Source organism: Electrophorus electricus, chromosome 15, assembly GCF_041902795.1.
Source record: "Electrophorus electricus isolate QZ-2024a chromosome 15, ASM4190279v1, whole genome shotgun sequence".
Taxonomy (NCBI): Eukaryota; Metazoa; Chordata; class Actinopteri; order Gymnotiformes; family Gymnotidae; genus Electrophorus; species Electrophorus electricus.
The window spans coordinates 11,432,839-11,445,908 of record NC_137511.1 but is presented as its reverse complement, the minus strand read 5'-3'; the positions used below and the strand labels follow the sequence as shown (position 1 = coordinate 11,445,908).

Sequence of the window (13,070 nt, the reverse complement as noted above, 5' to 3'; positions counted from 1 at the left end):
GATGCATCCAACATGTTTAGAATCTAAAGAAATTGGATTTAATATTTCACTCTGCTATTGACAAAGCTAAAAATGACACGCACAATCATGCATTTTGTTACCTATTAAAAACAGCAAAAGAGAAGAAATCACACATCTGAGTCCGTTTACTTAACAATTTGACGTGATTTACTGTAGGTGTGTGATTGTTCATGATCATGAGAAAGCCCCTAACTGCTGGTGGTTAAGATAAATTATCTAGGGTTCAGTTCCTGGTGTGGAGCTCTGGAGTTCAGCAAAGAATAGTGATTTCCCAGCTGGAAAACAGACTAAACCTTGTAATGAGCTGCTGAGACGGATCTGGGTGTTTGAGTAGACAAATCAGTGAACTGTGCTGGGCCCTGGCCTGTTGGGCACAGTCAAGGAGACTACACACCAGCAATGAAGCTTGTGTGTGTGTGTGTGTGTGTGTGTGTGTGTGTGTGTGTGCGCACACGCGTGCGCGCACATGTGTCCACCATCTGTGCAAATTAACAAAACATACACATGCATACATATACGCATGCACACATACACCCACCAGCTTCTCATACAATATACTTCACAAATGACACAGAAAGAGCTACGAGTTCATGAGTTAGTAAAATGAGAGCAAACACTCAAAAATCTTTCAGATCTTATCACCTTAATGAAACAGATGGAATTTTTCCAACACCAACTATTTACACACACACACACACACACACACACACACACACACACACACACACACACACACACACACACGCACACACACACAAAAAGCTTTCTCTGGAAGACCTGTTAAAATGGGACATGCAGACACCAATCTAATCTCCATTTTCCATTTTCCCCCCAGACTAAATGGGCAGTCTAATTATATCAAGTCCATTTTCTACAGACTTCCCAAAGAGAGAGAAATCTACTGAAAGACACTCAAAGAAGTGTTGTTCAGTCAAACCCTGCTGGGTGATGATTTATGTGGCTTGTTATGCTGCTTTTCATCTCATGACCCTTTTTTTAATTTTAAAATATTCAGAAAGCAGCAATACTAGCAGCACCCAAGCAGGTCAATCCACTTAAGAGCTCCAACACCTCCCTGGGCCAAAACAATCAGAGTCTCGCAACAGCTTACTTCCCTTCAGTTCCAAGGGACCCTTTCACCCAGTACATGGATCAAATAATTTAGTACAAGGCTAAGAGACATTTAAGACACTTACTCAGCATTCACTGGCCATCAAACCATCAAAGAGTGAAGAGTCCAGAGTGAAGCTAGCAGTACATAAACTAGCAGTACAGACTGACAGATTCAGTACTGGTAGTTTTTACATGAGGGAAATGAGAGATAATTTACAGGGATAACATGAGCCTTAATCATCTAGCTATCTCAAGCACTGAAGAGGTGACCGGGACCTCCAATTTAACAAGTAGCGGTCTAATCCTGAACATGGTGGTTGTGATCTATTTACTGAAAGGGTGTAGGGTTTTCTGTTGGTTCTACTGTCATTTTCTTCCTTGTATCAACAATAAAAACATGAGTGGTTTAATGTATGCAAATGTATTTTATTAATCTCCATAATCTAAAATGGATTTTCCATGTTGGAAAACATGACATGGTATGATTGCTTAACATTGTTTCCTAGCCATTCAGCCATGGTGATGTAGCCATGGTGATGTAGCCCCCCCCCCCCCCAAAAAAGCAGGAAAAAGCATTTGATGGAAGATTACAGAAAAACAATGACTTTGCATTTCAAATAATGATACTGATGAAACATGTAAAAGACAAGCAGGAACATAAACCAACAAGCTAAAAAGCACACGTGTTTGAGTTACAAATAGTAATTCTAAACTTTAATGCATGTAGAATAAATCAAAGATTTCCAGCAGAAATTGGTGTCTACAATATTAAAGGCCTTGCACATTATTTTCCTCCTTACTCATAATATTATATTAACAGGACGTATGTGATTATCTTTATACCTATGCATTTATTGGGCACTGCAGAGAGCACAAAATAACCTAAAATGTTATATATATATATATATATATATATATATATACACATACACACACATATACATACACATACATATATATATATATATATACACACACATACATATACATACATATATATACATACATACATATATACACATACATACATATATATACATGTATGTATGTGTATATGTGTATATATGTATATATGTATGTGTATATATGTATGTATGTATGTGTATGTATATGTGTGTGTATGTATATGTGTGTGTATGTATATGTGTATATATGTATATATATATATATATATATATATATATATATATATATATATATATATATATATATATATGTGCCTCATCACCGGTGCATGCGCAGGGCCCACCATAGAACAGCGCTCTCTCATCATCACGGAGAGTGATGTGAGGAGAGTGTTTAAAAGGGTGAATACCAGGAAAGCGGTGGGACCAGACGGTATCTGCGGGAGGGTCCCACCGCCTGCGCAGATCAGCTAGCCCCGGTATTCACCAACATCTTCAATCTCTCCCTGACGCTCCGTATCATCCCGTCCAGCTTCAAGCGATCCACCATTGTCCCCATCCCGAAGAAACCTCGACCCTCCGACCTCAATGACTACTGCCCTGTTGCCCTCACATCGGTTGTGATGAAGTGCTTTGAAAAGCTAGTCAGAGATTTCATCACATCTTCACTGCCAGCCTCCATGAACCCACTGCAGTTTGCAATCCGCCACAACCACACCACTGATGACGCAACTGCACATCTGCTCCACACCACAATGACCCGCCTGGACGAAGGCAGGGGAAATTATGTTAAAATGCTGTTTGTCCACTACAGTTCAGCATTTAACACTATCATCCCCTCCCTACTCACTAGTAAGTTGGAGGATCTAGGACTGCATACATCCCTGGATCTCCAACTTCCTAAACAGACAGACCACAATCAGTACGGGTGGGCAACTGTGCCTCATCACCCTCACCCGCACTGGAGCTCCTCAGGGTTGTGTCCTAAGCCCCCTGCTCTACTCACTGTACACCTACGACTGCACAGCCACTTCCAGCTCCACCATCATTGTCAAGTTTGCTGACGACACTGTCATCATGAGCCTGATCTCGGACAACGATGAGAGGGCCTACCTGGAGGAGGTTAAATACCTGAAAACTGGTGCCAGGAAAATAATCTCCTCCTAAACGTCAGTAAGACAAAGAAGCTGATTGTGGATTGCAGCAAGAAGCAGAAGCGGCACTACCAACCTGTGAGGATCAGTGGAACCACGGTGGAGAGAGTAGATAGTTTCAGGTACCTTGGTATTCACATCTCGCAGGACCTGTCCTGGTCCCGCCATACCAACTCCCTGGCAAAGAAGGCTTGTCAGCGTCTTTACCACCTCAGACGCCTAAGAGACTTCAGACTGCCCTCCAAGGTACTGCGGAACTTCTACACCTGCACTATTGAGAGCATCCTCACAGGGAATATCACAGTCTGGTTTGGGAATAGCACCAAGCAGGACAGACAAGCACTCCAAAGGGTAGTGCGTTCAGCAGAGTGCATCACTCACACGGAACTTCCTGACCTGCAGACCATCTACTACAAGCGGTGCCAGACTAAGGCCAGGAGGATTGTGAAGGACCCCACCCATCCCAACAATAGGTTCTTCTCTCTGTTGAGGTCAGGGAGGCGCTTTCGTTCCCTGAAGACCAAGACAGAGAGACTGAAGAGGAGCTTCTTCCCACAGGCCATTCAGGCCCTGAATCAGGGAAACTGATAAACTGTGGGGACCACCACCACCGTGTAACATAAGTGTGTATATATATATATATATATATATATATATATATATATGTGTGTGTGTGTGTATATATATATATATATATATATATATATATATATATATATATATATATATATATATATATATATATATTCAATTACTACCATGCAACATAAAAAATGTAAATATGTCATTTTACAAAATGGATCTGTACATTCTGTACATTGTGTACATATATATACACACAACCATATACATTGTACATTGTGTATATAAACATAATATACATATATTGTACATACACTGTTAATATATTTTTGTACATATATAGAATATATATTTCTCTATGCACCCCTGTTTTCTTTTTCCTCAGTTTGGACAGAGCACTTTCAACCATTTCACTGCGAGTTATACTGTGTATGACTATGTATGTGACAAATAAACCAAATTTTGGTTTATTCCCTGGACCAAGGGAACCAAACTACAGTGACTAAGATATTATTATTATTATTATTATTACTATTATTATTAACATGCCCATAATGACCAAAAAATGATTTACATTTAAAAAAAAAAACTATTAAATTTGCATCTTATACAGTTTACATTTGGTAAAATGTAATGTCAAAATGAAACAGGTTAATCCTTCATTCCCAAGTACAATTTCATTGTTTAGAACAGCCACAAAGCTGCAAAACACTAAAATCAGAAACAAAAATGACAGGACAGCCATCAATAGTCCTCACCCAGTGATTTCTGCTCTGCAGTGACTTTTAGATTTAATAGCCCAAAGGAGAAAGCTATGCTGTTTCTCAGATGTCACTACTGGGCAAATCTGCGACCAGGTTCTAGGCTACTTTCCTTAATACTAAATTAGCTCTGTGTACAGGAATTAGCTCTGAGCTGGAACAGGCCATAAAGTGTCTGACAAACATGCGTGCACACACACTGGCTACTGTTACCATGGCTACAGACCAAGCCAGGTAAACACAGTAATGCACTATACTATTTTTTATGGAAAGAAAGACAATAGACTCACCAAAACACGAACATGTGCATGCGTGCAAGCGCGTGCGCACACACACACACACACACACACAAGTGTATTACAGTGTTCAATTATGATCTTCATTCATCTCTCAGCAACTGAGGGATCACAGAATCACCATTTACACCAATTATTCCACCCACCCACCCACCCACTCTCGCATGTCCAAGTGAACCTATGCATGTGCATATATGGACACACTCACTCACACACACAGCACTTTACACATGAGCTCCTACTTCAACCTTCTTATGACCCTAACTGCATACCGCAGACCATTGAATTCTATAATATTTACCCACTGTAGATTAACTCAGCATAAAAACACTTCATTTACATCATGAATTTAATTTTACACACAACACACTGCAACAACTCGGATGCACACTGTTCTGACCAGTTCATATGAGACCACCATGAGATGTGAGAGCAGGCTAAAGGAAGAAGCTAGAGAATCTCAGATCACTGCAACATGCTTTGTACATTTGTGAGCCCTTGATAAATATTATGGATACAGGCCTGTATTATTTTTAATAAAATGTCATGTGAGCACTGTGATTCATCACAACAAGCAGAGACGCTCCCTCACAGGATCTGAGACTGGCCAGGATACTCATAAGCATACATCAAAAATTCTGTGATGTGTCAGATATCAGTATCACAGATGCCAGCATTGATGTCAAATAACAAACAATACACATATGTACAGCCCAGTAAAAGGAGGCGCTCCTTCTGGACCTGTGACCTCTAATTTCACACAATCAGTCTATGCTGTGGAATGCTAAATCTCCTAATCCTGACACATGATGGAAGGAAACTCACTCTGAGCTCTGACCCATTTAAACATGAACTGCCTTTCTAAAGAAGCACATTAATCCCATACAGATGTAAACATGACTATCCTTGAACAATGGATGCATTATTGAGTGACAGTGCTCCAAGTGACCTCTTCTGGGCAATGCTACACTCTATCAACATAAGCCATCATGCAAATAGTTTTGTCTCACTCCAGGAGAGAGGTCATACATCTTTGCTCTCTCTTTCACCAACCCTTCCTCAGTCATTTTTCCTGAGTCAAGAGAGAACACACATTCTAGTTTTAATAACCATACTTAAGTAGCTAGGTAATAAACACCAACACAGAGGGCTGCAGCTATGGTAATGTGATAACTGCGGCATTCATATTGCTCATACAGAGGGCCTTACCAAATCAGCCTTTTCCCCAGCACTATATTTACGGTGAAATGCAGGAAAACCAGAAGAAAAATGGCCGGATGCATGATTTAACGAGACAGTGCAGACTTCAATGCCAGAGCTCACTACTCCCATGTAAAACGAGAACATCACTACGGAGGGTAGTAATACTAAATTAAAACGTACTAAAAGTAGTAATATAGCTAGCTAAAATGTTATGCATTTTTTTACGTACTGAAGTTCAACGTTTGATTTCTGATGTAGCTTAACATTTAATAAACACTGACTTTCCTGGTTTTGGTTAGATTTACAAACATCGCTATTAGTTTTTGGAAGTGGGGTGAGGGTCCGGCATCTTGATAAACTCACATTATCGTGGCACTCACATTATCATCGACGAGAGGTAACCGTATCAAAACAAGGACAAGAAAGACACTCACTCTGTCTTTCTCTCAACACACATACATACACTCACACCCACAGAGACAGAGAGAAAGCAAGCGCATGTATGGCTCAAGAAGGAATTATGAGGCAAAATATGATATGAAGATGTCAGAGGTAAGGAGAGGTGGGACTTACCAGCATGCGTCCAGTCAGGTTCTGGGCACAGATCATGACCCCAGCCCAGTCCTTCACTGAAGTCATCCAATCAACCGGAAGCTCCATATGCTCATGGTCTTCCTCCTGTGTACCCTCACCTGGACAGTCAGTAGTCTCAGTGGGGTCACGGACACCCTGGGCTTCCTATACACAAATAAAAATGTGAATACTGTATTACAGTGCATTGAGTTTCTTTTGTGCTCATCTTTATTTTTACCCTTTAAAAACTCTTCTAGAACTGACAGCACACAAACACACACACACACACACACACACACACACACACACACAACCACCCCCCCACACACAATGTCAACATCAAAGGACTCCTGGCACAATGAAATGGGTACAGGGTATGTCTTACAAAGCTCAAAGACAACAAATCTCAGAAGCCATGTTCAGTGTGAGCCCATTGGGGAAAGAAAGCATAGCAGCTTTTTGCAGGCTGTAGAGTACAGTGCAGCTCTGCTACAGAGGGAGAGCGCGAGTGAGCGACCAAGCATAAGCAGCGCTACCATGGGAGCAGGGAATGCAGCCATCCCAGGGCCCATGCTCAGTATGTGCCACATACAGAGCTACTTCTTGGCTGGTGAGGAGGAGTAGATCAAACTGAACTGTCTGCTCTGAGGAGAGGCTACTCAGGCCAACAAGCAGGGATGGCTTGACCCTCACATACACAGTGCCCATACCAGCCATTTTATCACCAGTTTCTTGGGGGCAATACTTTCATATGATCTGATACGACTGACATGAGACTCAACGAATATGAACACATAACGATCACAAAGTTAATTTTATCCATCTCTCTCTCCTTTCTGTACTGCTTCTCTCTCTTTTTTCCATGATCCATGATGAATATATGAGTCTCCAACTGGCACTTCACCACATTTATCTAACTGATTCTGTCTCATAATGCTGAAGTCTTCCAAGCTAGGTCCTCTCATTAAAGGGCAGTTCAAATGCCTGTTTGCCACACTGCTGGCATCAGGTTAGCTTAAAGCCTCACACAGACCACACTCAATTTTATGGACTCTGTCACTAGCCAGAGAGAGATGGACAGGGCAGGGAGGGCATGGTTAGGATTCCCACAATGTCGTGCACCTTCCCGCAGACTGAAAACAGTTTAAAAGCCAATGTGTAATGTACTGTTTATTTTGGATTTTTGTTTTGTTTTTGTCATGCAGTCTTTCTGTTAGTTAATTACTGAGTTAGAAGTGTGTTTCCGTCATTGTGGTGAGTTTTTCAGTGAACAGCCCTCACCCACTTTTCTGTTAGACTCAGTACTGTTCTGGATGTCTCTGCCGCATGTGAACTCTGCAATAAAGTGGTCCTCGTGAGCAGAAAAGGCTTCTGTCTCTTTTTCCATGCAACATTAACAGGATCACAAGGAAAACTAATCAGACACTTTGTCATCTATAACAATTTAAGTAATATCTGTATTATATGCATGTAAGATATTTATAGTGTTTAAAAAAGGATTCATTTATTTTACTCACATTGTCCATTTAAAATATAACAAAGAACAATTTTCAGAAAGTACTCTAACATAAAAACTAGAGCCACACTGCCAATGTCAGGTCTCTGCTCTAACCTTATCCAGAGAACAGGAAGGGCGAGTGTTAGAGCAGCTACTGTATCATTACTGTCACTTTGGCTGAGGCAGTAGCTGAGCATGATGTTCATGCATCAACAATTTACAAGATGTTGCATAAAAAAGAGCTTTTATGGAAGAGTGGCAATGAATAAGCCCTTGCTGAAAGAAAAAGAAACAAACAAAAAAACAACATATATACGCTTGCCTGATAAGAATTTACGCCAAAAATGTGGCAGAAAGTGTTGTGGTGTGATTACAATTGGAACCTTTTGGCTTGGAAATTAGGCAGTATGTGTGGAATAAATGTACCACTTCATATCAGCCAGGAAACACTATGCCAACTGTGAAATGAGGTGGTGGTAACGGTATGTTAGGGGCGTGCTTTTCTGCAGCAGGGCCCGGCAGTGTGCTCAGGACTGACAGAGATGAATGATGCCCGGCACAGATGCATTCTAGATAAAAACCACCTTCCCCTCTTTGAGAAAGCTCAAGCTGGATAGGAAGGTCCCATTTCAACAGGACAATGATACGCATTGCCAAAGCATCACAAGAATGGCTTAAAACAAAGAAAACAGATGTTCTTGAGTGGCTTAGTCACTTCTTGAGAGTCCTGCCCTCAAGTGTCAAATTCTCAAACTTTCCCTCCATTACATATGATGAACTAATTTAGTTAGTCAAAGAAATAATTGTGTAAAACAAGATATTCATGTAAAAATGTAAACAGAATACACCCCTTTTCTATTCAATATTTTATTGCCAATACTTTATTTCATAACAAAAATAAAATGTTTAGTGCAATTTAGATGAAATACTATGTGCAGAAGGAGTAGTTGCATAATCCTTAAAACATGTTTTTATATGTGAATGTTTCTTGATCTGATAATATTGTTCAGAGGTCATCAGAACACAGTGCTCCAGTAAATAGGACTATGAGGGTCCAGAAAGCAAGTTTAACAAATCTCACATTTAACAAATGTCAAAATTCAGCAAATCCAAATTTAATCTCAAACCCTGGCCTAACCCAGCCTGGCACTCCGAAAGTAATGGGCTCCAGTCCAGCAAATTAGAACTTCAGTGCTCCAGATCAGTGAGCTCAGAGTAGACTGAATTTAACTGACATGCGTTCAATGTTAGCTTTAAAAGCCACCATTAATCCAGCATTGATAATGGGATTAAATATGGATGCTAAAAAAAAATGTACAGCTTCTTATTGCACTTTATCAGAACCTGAAATTAAGATCTACACTTTTAAAAAGTAACACAATGTTAGTAAAGTAACCAACATTGTCTTGGCAAAAAAGACACATCCCAGCCTAAAGTTTAATCAATCACCTCATTTGTTGTTTGCTACAATTTTAATGTAGATTGATTGTGTCAGATCAAGACCCCATTCATTTCCATAAATTAAGGAATTCCAGTCTCCTAACAGCCTAACTCTGCATTTATATAGTTCCTTTCTCAGACTCAAGGACATTTTACAGAGAGATGATTTTTTTCAATCACTGATGAGAAGAAGCAGCTCATTTGCGCACAACATACTCTCTATCAGAAACCACAGCCCCTGGGGACTGCATCCAGTGCAGATGAAGAGCAGGAGGTTAAGACCAGGACATACATGCACAAATTCACACAAACAGGTCACATTTATACAGGACAATTTAGAATATCCAATTAACCTAACCTCTATGTTTTTTTGTACTGTGGGAGGAAACCCACACAGACAAAAGGAGAATATGGAAACTCCACCCAGATAAGGAATTGAACCAAAGACTCTAGTACTGAGAGGCAAACATGCTCAACCCAAAGCCACTATGCTGCCTGCTTGTTTTCCCAAGACTCCTTAATCTGGTGTTATGGTACTGATTAGCTAATCCTAAATAGCACAAAATATTTCCAAATAGAATATGAAAATGATATAAGTACATATTTTCCTAGAGATGTGGCAGAATTAAGTGTCCAAAAGATGTGGTCTTGTGCCTTTTTTAACCAGCCTCTTTGGCTTTAATCCCAATTTATGTCTTTTCCCTGAATATAGTAACCATGAGCTTTGACATATGTTTATATACTGTAATGTGTATAAACATGCAAGATTTTCACTATCCTTCACACCTGTGATAGTGAAATCACAATAACAGTAATTTCATTTTAGACATTTGATGGCAGGAAGCAATTAGAAGTAGGAGGATTCACCAAGGCACTATGACCATCCAACCCTCCTGTGACAGGCTAAGAAAACTGGAGTCATCATTAGAAAACTTCATTAGAAAAAAGGTTTCCGGTAGGCATGGACACTTGTTGGATGTAAAACAGATGAGAGGTGACATGTACAAGTGTGGTGAGAGGCAGAGACACTCGGACCTGAAAATCATAATAAAAGGTGATATCTCACACTACCAGTAACAACAAACAAATTGCGGTAAGGCAGGTTGAGAGCAACATCATTAATTACACTGACAATCCCTTCTTATCAAAAACAGCAGCAATAAGCTACACAGAGGTGTGTCTGTGTAACTAGCTATCAGGAGTGAGGCAGCTCATGTTGCATCAGTGGGGTGGGGGAAAGGTGGAGCCATGTAGCTCCTGAGGGATTTTATTTTTAACTACAACAACTGCAGAGTCCTGAATACCTGCATATAGATAAGTGTATTCGGCTCTCAGTCCATCCCACAGACCAGCTGATAGACCAGTTTTCAGTCTAGCTCACAGAACAGATCTCAGACCCGCTAAATTCACACAAAAAGATCACAGATCTACACTCAATCAAGCTCATAGACTAGCCCACATATCAGTTTTCAGTCCAACACAGTCCAGCTCACAGCCCTTTTCTCTCCCTATGACTCCCACTTCAGTCCCTGGGTGAGAAGTGAACAGCGGAACAGGTGACTTAAAACCTCAACACACCAGGGAGGCCACACTCGCTGTGTGAACTACACCAAGCTTCACTGTTTACACTCCAACAGATTATTTTATTAGCTACTGCAATTTAATGCTACTTTCTGCAAAGGAAATGCCCCACTGAGCAAGACAAGGTCCCGGTCTAATTTGGCCTGTGCTAGGGATTGACAGAACAGGAGAATGTTACACACCTATCAAAAGAACATTGGAGAACCGACCATGACCTTTAGAGTGATGAGGCCATGTCAAAAAGTACAAAACTGCATCACTGTCTGGTTTACCCTAAATTAATACAGATTAAATAATCATTTTATGCAATTACTTTATCAAAATGGCTACTGATGATAAAAGTAAATTTTATTATTTCTATGCCATAAATACTTCACATTTCATTTATATACACACATTCCGTTGGCCCATTTCATTATCCTGCATGTCGGTTACACAAAGACATGACCTTCTTGATGTACAGCATTAAAGCATCTAAGCCATTAAAGCATCTGAACTCCAAGTGGACATGCTGTCAGACTCATGTGCAACTAGCTGTGCATTTGCGTATCAGGCAGGTTACACTCTCCAATTTCTTAAGTGTAATATGTATCTGAGCTTTTTAATTAATCACTGTTTAAATTACACTTTGTAGATTAGACAGAGGCTCAGGCTGTGTGGGTGGTGAGTGTGTACTGTATATGTGTTACAGAGAAACAGAAAAATATGGATGCTGGTTATAAATAAGAATAATGTATAAATCAATATTGTAGAGTGTACATCTATATACACACACACACACACACACACAGATGTACACAGACTGGATGCATATAGAAACAACTGTCTAGTGATGTTTTAATTTTAGATGATTTTCCAGCATCCCTGTTACCTAGTCATCTCCACCATGGTTTATATCAAGATATAATACTACTATAATAACTACTCATAATAACAACAGGCCTGAATACATTTGAGAACAAACTAATTGCTGCTTCACAGCCTCCATCAATTTAACTTTTGTAACCTTTTGTACTTTGTCCACGTTTATACTTCATCCATTGTCATCAACAGATATTGACTTTGAGCTGTGGATAATTGGTGTTAAGAGTGAAAGGAAAAGATGTATACAGTGTACCTCAGCCTGGAGGCTGAACATCCATACAGACCTGCAACAGACCAGATGACTTGTCTACAGCGCCACGACCCTTCACACAAATTACCCCCCTACACACACACACACACACACACACACACACACACACACACACACACACACACTTACTTCCCCCCTCTCTATTTTAATCATAGCCAATTCTCATCAGTGAGGTTAATCTCCCTATCACACAACAGCTGCCCATCAGGGTGGGCAAGGGCTATGACATGCTTCTTCTGAGCCACATGCTGCCAAACACTACATCTTTTTAAGTTCATTCAACATCAGAAAGTGGTGTAACACACTCAGAGGACAGCTGATGCATGAGCTCACAGACACCGATGACTGGCCAGTGGATGGTGGAGTATGCCACCCCTCTCCCCCCCCCCCCACCCAGCATGGCCAATTTTGTTCGACCAAGCACCTGGCCAAGGATGGCTGTGGAATCATTGGCGGTTAGACTCATGATTTCCACATAATAGGGTAAATGCATTTCTGCCGCGCCACTTGGGAGCTCCAAACTATTTTTAACATCCATAATTCTGTCATATGCTCAGTGCATGAAACATTATTGAGTACATCACACACACACACACACACACACACACACACACACACACACACACACACACACACACACACACACCATTGCAGGAGCTGCAGTAGTGGATGGACCGTTCTCAACACTGATACTATCATTATACTGGTATGAATTTATTAGTCAGGTATAGAATTTTTACACATGTGTCAGATGTCAGTGATTGGTTGAGAGTGATCAGTCAGTCAAAAATATCCAGCCAACAGCAGT

At 40.5% G+C, this 13,070-nt stretch overlaps 1 pseudogene across 1 annotated transcript in view; it reads right to left on the bottom strand.

Moving 5' to 3' along the window:
* LOC113589032 (calcium-activated potassium channel subunit alpha-1a-like) overlaps nucleotides 1-13,070 on the bottom strand; it is an 87,749-nt pseudogene that overhangs the window by 60,868 nt on the left and 13,811 nt on the right. The window contains exon 2 of the transcript XR_014117179.1: nucleotides 6,609-6,773. The product of XR_014117179.1 is annotated as a calcium-activated potassium channel subunit alpha-1a-like (transcript). The remainder of the gene's footprint in view (nucleotides 1-6,608; nucleotides 6,774-13,070) is intronic.